The sequence below is a fragment of the Anopheles stephensi genome, chromosome X, assembly GCF_013141755.1.
Source record: "Anopheles stephensi strain Indian chromosome X, UCI_ANSTEP_V1.0, whole genome shotgun sequence".
NCBI classification, from domain to species: domain Eukaryota; kingdom Metazoa; phylum Arthropoda; class Insecta; order Diptera; family Culicidae; genus Anopheles; species Anopheles stephensi.
The window spans coordinates 7,136,308-7,150,142 of record NC_050201.1 but is presented as its reverse complement, the minus strand read 5'-3'; the positions used below and the strand labels follow the sequence as shown (position 1 = coordinate 7,150,142).

The following is a 13,835-nucleotide window of genomic DNA, read 5'->3' as shown; positions in this document are numbered from 1 at the left end:
TCTTCAATGGTTTTTGGATGCTGTAACTCTGCATGGCAATTTGAAAAAAAAACACTGGCAGCTATCATCCAATTTGCCTCTAGCGACTATAACACTTACGACACAAAACAGCTGTCAAACATGATGTTTTATAAAGTCTTTTGGAAACACTACTAAAAACTTCGCAGTAATTGATTATTTCAATATTCATTTGCCTGGCTGGGTGGGAAGTACTCGAGGGCTGTATATCTAATATGACGTTGCGTTGACGAACACAAACAGCCTCGATTCTCAGTTCCTGAAGCAATTTTTGCTAGTTTGTGGGTCATCTTCGCGCATCAAATGTTGTCCCACAGAGGATTGAAGATGTTTTGTCTCATTATTCGTCAAAAAAAACTGCTAACCCCTTCGACGCTTCTTCCACTCTTCTCAATACCCTTCCCCTCGATGGCTGCGGGATTTTTCGGTCAGGTTGCGAAATGTCAACTTGCTCTGGACAAGTCTACCTTCTGGTAGATCCGGGTCGGTGGTAGATACGACAGCGGCGCAGTTCTTTACACGGCAGGACCGGAGTTCAAGTCTCATCTGGGCCGTTCCCTCATAGTGAGGACTTGATTATCCATCTATGCGGTAACATTAAGTCTTCTTCTTATTTCGGTAGCCTGTGTACGGGGAGGCAGTTCGGATGGGATTTGAACCCCTGTCTTGCCGTTTGAAGACCGGCGCCGCTGCCGCCTCGGCCACTGGACCGCCTCTTATAGTAAGTCTAAGAGGTCGTTAGACCAAGAAAGAAGCAGAAGAACTCTACCTCTTATATCGATTTACCTTTCGCTCGGGTGCACGAGAATCTCCAACGAACATAGGTGGTTACAAGTGTCACAGTGGTACAACAATCACAGCGAGATCCAACAGAACGACGCTATTTGACAGATGGATAAAGCGGTAGTAGCAGCAGCAGTACTTACAAACACAGTAGCACACCTACACAGAGGCAGCACAAACAAATAAATAATAATGGCACCATTGTTAGGTTGGTTTGGACGCACGCCAGATTGTCGAAGGTAAATCGGTGATAAAGCGAGCAAACAATAACATAATGCCCGATATATATGCCGGTGCGGTCCGTGTGGCTTGTGTGTGGTTTGGATTCTGAGCCAGTGTTCGTGTACAGCGCACGAACGTGTAAGATGACTTAAGCTGTACAAATTCAACGCCGGAGCCGGTATCGTATTGTATTGCGGATGGTTGTGCGTGTCTTGGGTTTAGAATTAAACACTCGTACCAAAAACGCAACCGCGCAGAACAGAACCTAGGATATGGTGGTGTGGAAAAATAGAACGAACACGAACACCGAGTCGGACGAATGTGACGAATAATAGTGTCCAGCTATTCACCGCACCGCTTACACAAGTGTATAAGAATAATCAAAACAAGATCTAGTAGCCGTCTTAAAGCACTCGTCTTAAGGGCTTTCGAACTACACACACACACACACATGGATTGATTGTTTTGTAAAAAGTGTGTGTGTGTGTGTGTGGCTCTGTGCGTATTTGTTTTACGATCGCGAATGTAAGACGCCATGGCGTTACTTACCTGTGGCGCGGTCGAATCAACTCCCTCAAAACCCCGTAGCCGAAGCGGGATGGGCGAACTAGCGGGCTTGAAAAGAAATCTCTCCCCCAACCCCAGCGAAGCGTCAAGAGGGAAGGATGACGATGATGATGATTGCGATAGATGATGCGAACGAACCGCTGAGCGCTTCAGCATCCAGTTTCATCTTCTTCACGTCACATTTCGCCTCACTTTGCGCACTCACACAATTACAGTGTCGTAAATCCGTACAATGGGGACGCAGAGTGAGAGAGAGAGAGAGTGTGCGGTGTGGAGAGGTCAGCCCGGAAAGTCAATCCAGTCAATTGATGGTCGGACGACCGACCACGGGACCAGTCCATCGGGCGACTGCGAAGTGGAGAAGTGGGGGGGGGGGGGGGGGGTTTGGGCAGAAACTCCAATTAACAGATTTTCGTCCCCTGTTTGCCGCCGCCCGCCCGTTTGCCGGCGTGAGGGAAGAGCGCAGCATAAAGGCAAAACAGCGACACACGGTGGTGACAATACCAAGGCCTCCCGGCCGGAACACCCGTGGAACGAAGAAAACGGAACAAAGACAGCGAGAGAGAGAGAGAGAGTGCAGGAGACGGATGAGTTGCGTACGAGTGTTAGCAACATAATAATGGGTTGCGTGCTTAATGCTCTCCCGGTCCTCCCGGCATCACTACTTGGAGTACCGAGGCCTCCGCGCGGCGTCCACGGGCGAGGAATGTCGTGCAGTACGGACGAGAGGTGCCACGGGTATAAATGTAGTACCAGCAGAAGTTTGTTGCACCAGCGGGTTGCACTTGGAACGGTGATTCCATTCATCCCGGAAAGCACCCGACGGTGAATGGGTCCGTTGTCGGTGAAGTAGAAGTGCGCTGAAGAATGAGTGGGAGAGAGAGATCGAGCGCGTGAAAGAGAGATACGCCCGTGGAGGTCTTACCACAAATGGTCGGGACTTTCGGCGACTCAGTAAAACTAGGTCTACAAAGATCGCCAAGATGTCTGAGGATCGTCTCATACAACAAGCGATGTAAGAAACTATAGACAACGAGAGCAATAGTAGGTCTGCAAAGATCGCCAAGCAATCGCTAGTAGATCTCCGAAGTTCGTCTAATACAGCAAGCGATGCAAGCAAATATAGACAACGAGAGCAATAGTAGCAATGGGGCCAGCTGAGGATAAGGTTGTAAAACCCAAAAGTCAAAGAACATGGCGGAGCTCGCTCACACGAAGTTTCCATTCCGCCAACGACTTCGGTTGATCTGTAATAGTTTTGGAGAAAGATCTCGAACCCTAGAGACAAACGCTCCAGGTACGATCGCCAGAAAACCTGGATCGATAAAACAAAATCAACCGAGACGACGACAACATGTCGGACGGTGGGAAGCGGCAATGTAACGAAATCGAAAAATCGAAGAAGAAGAAAAAAGGAAGGAAAGAGAAAGCCTTCCCCATGGTGTTTGGTGGGGGTAGGACGTCGTCGAGTCATCTTTCCAACTTTCGAGACTACTCGCGCTGACTCGCTGACTAGCGACTTGGTGCGTAGCTATGTGAAGCTACCTTGTGGAGTAGTGTGAGATTACTACGATTGGCGAAATTCCTACTAACCTTTAATGTGGCGCAACAAGCGGACGGTTGACAATATTGGGGGCCTTCAGGTCGCTCAGATCACCTCCCAAAAAAAAAAAAACAAACATGGAGAAATTGAAGCGTGCATCAGATATTGCCGACGTCTTTGGACGGCTATCCAAAGCTTTGTTTTTCGAAGATGGTGTAATTTCTAGCAATGCGCGAACGAACGACTACAGCACACTCACACAGAAAACCACACCAGCTTCGGGGTGGACACGTTGGGGATGTGAGTTGGATGTGGCGTGGCCCGGGGGCACCCATCGCCAAATGGCAGAATAGGAGATCAAAACAGGACATACAAAGATCAACGACCATAGATGGCCATAGTGCCAGTGGGCTTAGTTGCGTTGCGTTTCGCCCCCCCCTCTCTCTCTCTCTCTCGCTGCTTGTTGCCGCGCCTTTCCATTTCTTTTCCCTCGGACTAGCGTAGCTCGGCAAACGCAAAACTGGCGGACCTCCGGCCCTTTTGGGGTGGTCGGGAGGAGGCGCCCTACGGCGAAACGCATTAGACGCACCAGTGCCTATGATACCTAGCCGATTTACTCTTTCTATTGTCTTCGCTCTCTCTCTTCGCCCTCTCTCTCTGTATCTCTTTCACACTATCGTTCCAATCTTTCTGGTTTGGAGTTCAGGTTCGAGGTTCCACTCTCGATCAATATGTGTGTGTATGTTATACGCGCTGGTCGTTGTACTTTTCTCTCTTTCCGTGTGTGTGGAGCCAAACACGCAACCACCTTGAAAAAACGTTGAACCTCAGCTGTCAGACACGCTGCGTGACAGAAAGCGTATATCTTTAGCTCCAGGATGCCTAGCTCCTAGGTGAAGTATTTCGAACAGAGACGTGTTCTTGCGGAGATCTCCAACTCACTCATTGCGATTCGGTGTAGCACACGTCACCTAATACGCATCAATACTTGAGGCGAGCGTCCTCTCACGTTGATTGATGAGTCTCCGGGAACGGAGGGCTTACTGCTGTCCTGTTATGCAAGATGAACGATTGTACTGTGCATTGCCTAGAATCTCCTGATGGGGGGGAGGGGACCACCAGCCGGGAATTCCCAGCCATTCCCTCAACCGGCAACTTGCTAATAGAATGGCGATGTTCTCATGGATGTTCACCTTCGGCATTTTGTCGCGACGATAGATGAGCAGGCCGTTTGAAGGCCGCGCACATCCCAGGGAGCCTATTCGCTATTTCGCAACCAGTTGCAAGTTGCGCCCTGCGGCTCGATGTAAGATTGCACCTAAATTACTCATTTCACACTGGGGAAGCTCGCGATTAATGGGTCGAACCTAGTGACTGCTTCCTGCGGCGTTCGACAAGATGGCTGACGTCGATCCCGCACAGCTCACCTGTCCGTCCTCACCTGTGTTAGCGAGCGTGAAGAACGAGAGTCAACATAACGTTTGTGAAGAATCGTTCCATCCGGTTTTGCGCGTTCGGGCTGACCGTAGTTACCGTTCCCCCCTGCCCCATTACCAATACAATTAATTCTGAGATTTTGTTGTTGTTGGTGTCCGAGTCTCATTTAAATGCGCAGCCCGCGTGTGTTCAACTCTATCGCTCTCTCTCTTTGTCTCTTGCTTTCTGTTCACCGGTGACGGACGTCTGCGCGATCGTGACAGTACCGTGTGCGATCGGAGTAGTCCTCTGCTACACTCCGATCGTCCCATCTCGAACGCTTCTTGCGCAAAACCGATACTGATATACGGAATGTTGCAAACCGGTTTCGGAAGAAGGTGATGGTGCATCATCTTCTTGCCAACCGGTGTGTGTGTGTGTGTTGGCGGGACCAGAACCTGCGCTGAGCACCCTGTTTCAAGGCGGCTAGTTGCTGTTGGTGGAGACAGCAGGAAAGGAAGGACTCCGCCGGATGATGATGGCAGGGTTTTGTGATTCCCTAGTCCTTCGTCAAGGTCACCGCACGTTGGCAGGAAGACGACGTGTTTACCTGTGCGGCGCTGACCGTGCGTCCGGAAACTGTGCTCTTTTCGGACGAGGTCAACCTGTTGGTTGGTGAAGTCTCGGTGGAGTGTAATTGCCCTGAGAAAGCTGGTCGTCCGTGGGGCGTTGAGCAAATAGCCGTGTTCCGCAGTCGGCAGTCGGACCAATCTTCTGATTAGAGAGCGTTACAGGGTAGGAACACTGAAAGGACAGTTGTAGAATTTATCCAAAACCTACCAGGAGAATTTGGAGCTAGAAACTGCTCGTGCTTCCCTGTCAGATATTGCGTCAGCCGCTTGATAGCTTGCGTTTCATAACCTCATCATACGGTTCGGCCCCACATCCCTTTGGCGGGTGCGCGTGTGCCTGAGAAGCGAACGGACGATTCCGGGCGATCACTCGATAGCAGTCATCTCCACCGAAATACCTGGTGGTCTGTGAAACACAATGTGAAATGCGCTGGCATGTACACCGGGGTGTACCTTTCCATTGTTGTACCGAACCGAACCCGTCGAATAGGTTGTTCGCACGCGGCCGCATGTAATTATCGCAAATGCATCGCATTTTTTCCGGGCTTCTCTCCCACTCTTTTTTTTGTTGAGGAAGTGTGGGGAGGGTTACAATCAGACAGATGCACGTGCGCAGGTGCATTCCACAGGCGAATGTATCGGTGGTTCCTGTATTGTAGCGCTAGCGTGGGAATGCCTTCAAAACATGGTCCATGGATATCTGGGCTGTGCGAAAGCGAAAACAACGAAACCTAGACTTCCTAGTTTCGTACAGCACGCCACATTTCCCTTTTTACCAGGGCAGAGACTCTCATAAGGATGTATTCGGTAGTCTGCAATAGTTCGGACTTGGTCTCGAGAGAGAGGAGTTCAAATTCTACCAACTTCAAGCAATTGGCACTGCAACAATGGCGGTTCCAATAACGGATGCTCACCCGCTGCTTCTCTAAACAACCAGCCAACTACTGCAGTGTCAGTCAAACCACTGCCCCCTGGTAAACAAAAAACACCCCGCTTCAAACCTTTGCTTCCGTCAATAATCCAAACACCACCAAGGCTTGAAGGTCAAACACGATGTGCGCCATTTTTCTGCTGATGCGGCGTAGCTCCCTGCACAATGTTTTGCGCCGAAAATTGTGCCGCGTCGGTAGGAAACAAGTCATCGGTGAAAGTTTGCAGCTAGCCCACGCTGCACCTAATGTGTCCAGTCCAGACCTGGCAAAAGTTCTTGGGTAGGCGCAGTTCGGGCAAATCGAAAGCGGGAAGTTCGCCACCATTTTGTTTACATAACACCAAGGAAGGTTTGTTGGTAGACGAAAGCCCTCAGGGTAGGGTTAGGGCGAATGGAAGCAAAACAGCAACGCTATTGCTCATCGCGTTGTTCTGAGTACCGATGGTGGTACCTTCACCAACTGAACGCGGTGGAATTTCTCACCCCCCTTTTTGTTGAGTTGAGCGGTGATATTTACCTAACGGAGTACGGCAAATTCTGGGTAAACCCTTACGCCAAAGATGGCCGGAGATGGCTCAGAAGACTCTCGAGAGTCGGGGTCGGTTGTGCTGCAGGCACGATCCCGTTTTGTCGATCAATCCGATCACTTCAACGTGGAAAGGAGTCAACGGCACAAGAATTTACTAACATTGGAGCATAAAGTATGGCAGCGTTGGTTCGAGTCGTGTTGGCATTTGAGTACCAGCCTCTTGCGAGGGTGACCTATGGAAAAGGTTGATGCATTGTTTTGAGTTTGGACTCAATGTAGGAGAAGGTATCAGCGTTGTCAAATGCGCAAGATGAAGTCTCTTACAAAGATGGAGGAATTTATGCAGATATAACACTGGATAAGATATTCTGAGCACCGTAGACCATAATACGGTACCTGAATAGTGGACTAGTTTCCGATAATCTGAACCAATACTAGATAGCTTTTCTAGATAAGATATTCTGAGCACCGTAGACCATAATACGGTACCTGAGTAGTAGACTAAATAACTTCAAGAATTTCCAAAACATCTGAACCAAAACTAGATAGCTTCCAATACTGCATACGTCCAGGTAGCCATGTTTGACATCACTGTTTTTGGCTTAATGATCAATATGGGATGGGCTTGGTAACTACAATAGCAGCGATTGCTTCGAGTTGGTGAGAATTTACAAATCACGTATCGCTGCCGGTGTAATGACTTGAAGAAAATGACATAGGCTGTGAAGTTGGTTGCGAAATAGCCTACCATTAGCGTGCGCAAGATCGCAGTAAAGAGTCTACACTGCTCGTCCCCAAAAACGTGCCGAGATTATCCCACGCCACGTTCTACAGTGACATCAGTCATGAAAGACACGCAAAGGCAAGTGTTAATAAAATGTCGTACGACACGTTTGTGCAGACTGGTTGGGCTGCGTTTGGAAAAGCGAATGCGTCTCGCCCCCTAATGGTCGTGTGGAACACGGAAGGCTACACAATCTCCCACCCGCTCACATTCCCGTGGCCATTCATTATGACAGTGTCGATTTAGATTTGTTCGGCTGTTTCGTTAGCCGCGCGTGTGTGTGTGTGTCTACGTGGTCGTGCCGCTACTTCCCAACGGCACCGCGAAGAGGTCAAGTGTGCTTAATTACGCTTTCTCCTCCCAGCAGTCGGCCATCTTCCGCACGGTTCTGGACGGGGACCTAGTTCCGCTTTCATTTCCCGCAAAGCCGGTTTGGTGCGCGAGTGTGTGTGTGTGGTGTGTGGATCTGCTTTCGACAAACCGGTTGTGCCAGATGGTAGATTAGAACCGGACCACGATTTGCACGTGTAATCCACATACTTCGCCGCCATGACAGATGGCGAGTGTCCGGCAATCTCGACATTGCTCGGAAGTTGCAGCCTGTTGATCCGTCTAGGTTAATGGTGCCCGTCGTGCTATACCTCAAACTTTCCATTATGGCGCGGTTTTTATCGGACATACGTAGGTTGCATTCTGTCCCAAAACAAAAAAAAGAGAAAGAAAAAGCAAGCTGTCAAGCGTGCGAGAAAGAGATGGATAGCAGAACAAAGGGGGCCGGATGCGCAATAGCATCAGCCGAGCAAGTTGGTGATGATGGGCTGGTGATGATAAAGCCCATTCACGCCGTGCTTTCGATGCAGACTCATTGGAGAGTTTGGGAGTCCAGGGGGAGGTGGAGGCAAAGGTGTATCCAATAGGAGTAGGAGACCCGTATTGCACGATTGTTGTGTGCACGCGGCACACTGCACACAATTACACACTCGAGCAAATTTGCCATCATCATCGTGCTATGGGGGGGGGGGGGGGGGGGGGGGGGTGAGGAGGGGATGTTGGGGGTTTGAGCAAAACCTGTGCTGGAAACTGGAAAACTGGGGAAATCATGATATATTTTCAAATCTGTATGTATTCACCTCTTGTCAATGCGTGTCACTACCAAGGTATATGGATATAGAAGGTAGAGTTGTTTAGAGCAAATTGACATTTCTCGACCTGACATAACAGTTCCGTGGTGATCGAGGGGAAGGGTATTGAGAAGAGTGATGGCAGCGTCGGAGGAGGCGCCGGTGGTGGTATCGCTTGCGATTTTTTGACGAAAAATGCAACCAAATATCGTCGAATTTATGGCGAAGATGACCCATAAATTAGCGAAATTGCTCAAGGGATTGAGAATCGAGGCTGTTTGTTCATGTTTGTTGCCCCATACCATATGTTTTTGTAAACAAACTCTGACATAACTCGACTAAAATGTCGCCCTGTCAAATCGATAAAAATCCACCTTCTAAATACATACACCTTGGTCACTACTCGTACTTGACAGTTCTGACGTTCTGTCACACGGCTACTCAATAACCGGTACATGCGTTGTGTATGAGTGTGTTTCTATAGACTTTATCCAACTCTTCATCAGCCACACAAACACACCAAGAATTATCAAAATCATGGCTCCACATCTTTTTTGTTGTTGTCGCACCGAAGCACAAACCAGTAGCACCACGCTTTCGAACGATTGAATGCCGTGTGTTCGAAGCGGAACGGTTCTGGTTTAATCGTAGTGGAGAAGCGTTGGGGACGCAACTGGAAAAGGTGGCTCGATGGAGACCGGACGCAAGACGCAAAACAGACTTTTGTTAGATCAGGGATCGGCACACTTCTCTCGAAAAGGTCCAGGTAGTAACGAAGAAGCGCTGAATATGAGGGTCATCCCAGATCTAATAGTGAGATTTGCTGCAGTTGCTCTAAAAAAAATCTTTCCTCAGTTTGGCCCTACCGTGCCTCCTCTGTCTGTGTGGACGGCCTTAAAGGGCTTTACGGGTTATGTTGTCCGGTGTCATTCTCATGGCATGACCAGCCCATCGAAGCCACGCGAGTCTAACTCTCCCTGCACGATGTTTCGATCGTCGTGCAGCTCATAGAGCTTCGTCACATACGGGGCCAAAAATCCTTCTGAGCATCTTCTTCTCGTACGCGGCCAGGAGGGTTTCATCAGTATGTGTTACCTTCCCAAAAAAAGGAGAAGTTGCTGTAAAAACTAATATTTTTGACAGTAACTTTACTTTCTAGAAATTCCTTGGGTGGAAGTTCCCCTAAGTCCTAAGCTGGAGTTCATTATTGTCTATGTGTGACATTTGAACACGAATATTTCCAAAGTTTGTTGTCAAGCTGTTTTCCCAAATTTAGAGTTCTCTGACAGTTTCCTTAAAATGGCACACTTGTTGGTGTCAAGCTTAGAGAGACTTTGATTGAATAGAGAGATCTAAGGTAATCGTACTAAGTAGACCTACCGTAGACTGAAGGATCATTCCAATAGAACGAGATCTTGTGTTAGTTGCCGACCCCTGGGTTATATTATTGTTCGGTGTTTCAGTGGTAGTGTGTGTGTGTGGGTGGTTTGATGGAGCGATAGTTTAATTTTCTCTCCCTCATTTTGGGGGGAAATCTACCGATAAATGCCGATACATCAACATAACCTCAAATCGCGAGATGTAAATAAAAGGTGACGTACATGTCATTAAGTGCTGTCAAAATACGTTCTCTTAGCATGAAAGTGTTGGAGTAGCCACTGCACAGGGTCTATCTGTCTCACTACCAGCATGAGGTACTCTTCCGCCAAATAGTAATCTACTAGACACTACCAAAACAAACAGCTGTCATACACAGCTGTCAAACGTGTGGGGACTGAAGCTTTTGTAGATAAACGAAACTGTTTAGCAGATTGTCATTATAGTTATACATTTGTTTTTCGAGCTGCAAATATTGAGGAATAGATACACGGAAAACATCAAAGTGAAAGAGAAAGGCTCACTCAGTTGATGTTCGGGCGAAGGTTCGGATGGTTTCAGCGCTGGTTATGGAGGATCGGTGTATGGGAGGTGGGAGGGTGGTTATGCGGTGTGCCCCACCCATCACCGCTTGCGCACAGTAATGATCGTCACGCAGATGCACCTTCGCCCGTTCCCGTTGGGAAAGTAAACGCGAGTGGAGTTGCGCTTGCAAAGGGTTTGTTATACAAGGGGTTGGAAGGTTGGTGGAGGGGGGGAGGGATAGGATGATTAGTAAAGTAGAGAATTCAGGGGTTGATGATTCTCACTCTCCCCATCTCTCTCGCTCTATAGAGAACTCATTTTTTCCTTGTGTGAACTTTCGCTAAATCCGGGAACCCGAGTGTGAGAGAGAGAGAGATAGTGTCCCTGAGTTCTACCATAGAAAAACAGCAGCACCTTTTGACATTTCCATGCTGCCATTCGAAACACTTGCGGGAAGCTTTTTGTTCGTCGATCGGATGCCGGTATTTATTTGAGAGTGCCTCTATGACACTCATTCTCGCGCGCTCTCTCTCTTGAGTGGCGTGAATGAATATGCGGAACCGGCGCCGGACACTCACCACCGTCTCGCGCAACTTCGTGCGCACACCACTCGCGAGCTTTATTCGTACAGTCGGACAGTTGGCCGGGCCGGGGTTACCGTTCAGTCTTTAGCGCACCACCGGACGGATTCGATCGCGGTTTCCGTTTTAGTGCGCCGCTGCCCGAACCACGGGAAAAGGTCGATTGAGTAGAATTGTGAGTGTGTGTGTCTAGGTGTATAAAGGGAGTGAGAGAGAGAGAGACAGCAAGCAGTAAAAGGGGTTCCGCGCGGAAGCGGAAAGAAAAATTTGTGTAGGTGGAAGGGAAATGGTGAAGGAAGGCATGAAAATTACTTCTTCCGAAACAGTCGATTTTCCCTTTTTTCCCCCGCCCCTCTAACCGCACACACCACGAAACCAAAAATCTGTTCGTCAACGTGTAACGTGGCTGTATGCGTGGTTGGTAGTCGAAAAGTCGATCAGCAGCAGCCTCTGTAGCAGTGGAGAAAGGTGCGTTCAGCTACTTCCGCTACCGTTCTGGGTTATTGTTTCAGTTTGCTTCAAGTGTGTCTGTGTGTTTGTGTGTGTGGGTGTGTATTATTATTAACCTTTTTTGTTTGTTTGTTTGTTTGTTATTGTTTTTCCTTCTCCTCTTTGCTTTCGCTTCAACGAAACACGATCACCCACACAGACACCCAAACCGAGAACTATTCCTGTAAAAGTGTGCAGTAAGTGTGGTTGAGAGTGTGCGTATGTGTGCGTGTGCTTAAGTGCGTATGATTAAACTTATTTTTTATCCTTCCCATCTTACCTTGCCTTCCGGTGGTTTTGTGTTGTTTTGCGCATTCTGGTTTGCCGTGCGCATTTCGATTTTTTCATCATACATTCTGTACAAACCTGCTGCTGCGCACTTTTTGTTCGATCTGCTATGGACTTGTGTTTTCCATTGCTTGTTTTCTTAATTTGCTTCATTCATCATGCAGATCAAGATCGAGAAACAAACAAACAAAACACAGCCGACCCCACTTTTCCGTCTTAAGCTTTTTCTAGCGAGAGAGAGAGAGAGAGCGAAAAAAAATCAAACTTGTTTTCTTCTTCCTTTTTGTGCATTGTGCGTTTGCTTTTGCGAATTAATTTAACATTTTTTTTTAAATGAACACACAATTTGCGTATATCACACCCATGATGCGCTCTCACCAACACACTCGTATGACCACTTTCCGGCTTTTTACCTTCCATCATAGGAATTCTGTACGGCTGTACGTGTGTGTGCGTGCATCTGTGGTGTGTGTGTGTGTGGGAAACGAATCGATGAAACGAAACAATCAACAGAGACGTGTGCATCATTCTCAACCACAGCACGGTCGCCGGTTCGTGAAGGTTCGTCGCTTTGCGGCCGGTCACCAGCGTTGAAGTTCTTTGATTTGCTGCTTGGACGTTTGACGATGTGACGCATGTGTTTGTGTGAAATGGGTAACAGAAAAAGAAATGTGTTCTTGCTTGAAAAGTGCCTACATCATTGTTGGCTTTTCACCCGGCGGGGGGGGGGGGGGGGTGTTGGGTTGATTTTTGTTTTTTTTTGCTAAAAAGAGGAAAAGAAATTAATTTTTTTTTTTTTTTGTAATATTTTATAAACCACCAACAAAAAGGTTCGCTCTTTTTTTTCCACCCAAAAAACCCGCAGCTCTTGTTTCTAACCGCCACGAAATAAGATGTCTGCTAGGTCGCGCTCACCGTATCGTCCAACCCGGGGCGTTAGAGGTGTTAAACGAAAACATGTTTTCCGTGCTTCTTTTCACTTGTGACCTGTTTTTGTGTGTGTGTGTGTGTGCGAGTGTTTTCTTCCTTGCTACGCTCTTGCCATACTTTACCCCGTTTGCCATCATCCTCTCCCCAACCCGCTCGCCTTCCTCCTTCCCGGGAGGCTTTCCGTTGTGGATCCTGTTCGTGGGCCGGGTGGAACGGAGCTTCTGCTGGCGAGCTGGCCGAACCGTTTTTGCCGCACCGGGCACTCTTTCTCGAATGTGGCCCACATTCTCGGGCCGCGAGCACAGCTTCATCTGCATCATTTATGGGTGCGGATTCATCGTTTCGTTTCTTAAGCTGATTTGTGGCTGTTTCTGAGTTTTTTTTCTCTCTCTCTCTCTCTGTTAGCTAGAAGTTATTTGCTTCGTTGCTCGTTTTATTTATTTTATGACTTTTGCATTGTGCGCACGGGTTAGCACTTTCGTTCTGCCCCGTGTGTGCGAGCGCGCTCCGTGTGTTGCTTGACTTCCCTTTGTTCACAGTTTGAGCAAACGTTTGTAGTGACGTCAGCAAACAGAGCTGCTTGCTGGTTTGGAAGTGATGCTTCTTTCCATTTTTTTATACCTTGAGCGTGTGCTTCACGATGAACGGAATAAAAGGCGTGCTTAGAAACCAACTAATCGCCACAAACCGATCATCTGTGCATGGACCCATTCAGTTGAATTCATTATTATGCGTAAATATTTCCAATCTGTTCCTCGCAACACACACACACATAGACAAACTAATCGATCGAGCCGGGACTCGACCCGAGAGAAAGTTGCGTGCTGTTGCGAAAGCCTTTCCACCCAAAAACCAACCGGGTGAAGAAAAAAATCCACCCCCCCCCCCCCCCCCCCTTCAACGTTGGTTCACACATCACCCAAAGACGAAGGAGCACGCACGAAAGTGCAGCGGGAAAAAAATCGTGAAAGAGGGTGGTGTGGGGGGGGGGGGTTGAACGCGGGTGATTATATTAATTTTTCGCACACACACACACACACACACCGTTTGCACCTTTTTTTGTGGTCAGTGCACTCGGCACCCCCTCGGAATAAATCGG

At 48.3% G+C, this 13,835-nt stretch overlaps 1 protein-coding gene across 3 annotated transcripts in view; it reads left to right on the top strand.

Annotated features, from left to right (window-relative positions):
• LOC118517359 (low-density lipoprotein receptor-related protein 2) overlaps nucleotides 1-13,835 on the top strand; it is a 44,004-nt gene that overhangs the window by 3,651 nt on the left and 26,518 nt on the right. Inside the window, exon 1 of one of the 3 annotated variants that reach the window (XM_036063373.1) lies at nucleotides 11,066-11,204. The exons of 1 other annotated variant lie outside the window; for it this stretch is intronic. The gene's annotated coding sequence lies outside the window, so the exon portion shown is untranslated. Of the gene's footprint in view, nucleotides 1-11,065; nucleotides 11,205-13,835 lie in introns of those variants that run through there. One more of the 3 variants, XM_036063375.1, reaches the window with a different exon arrangement.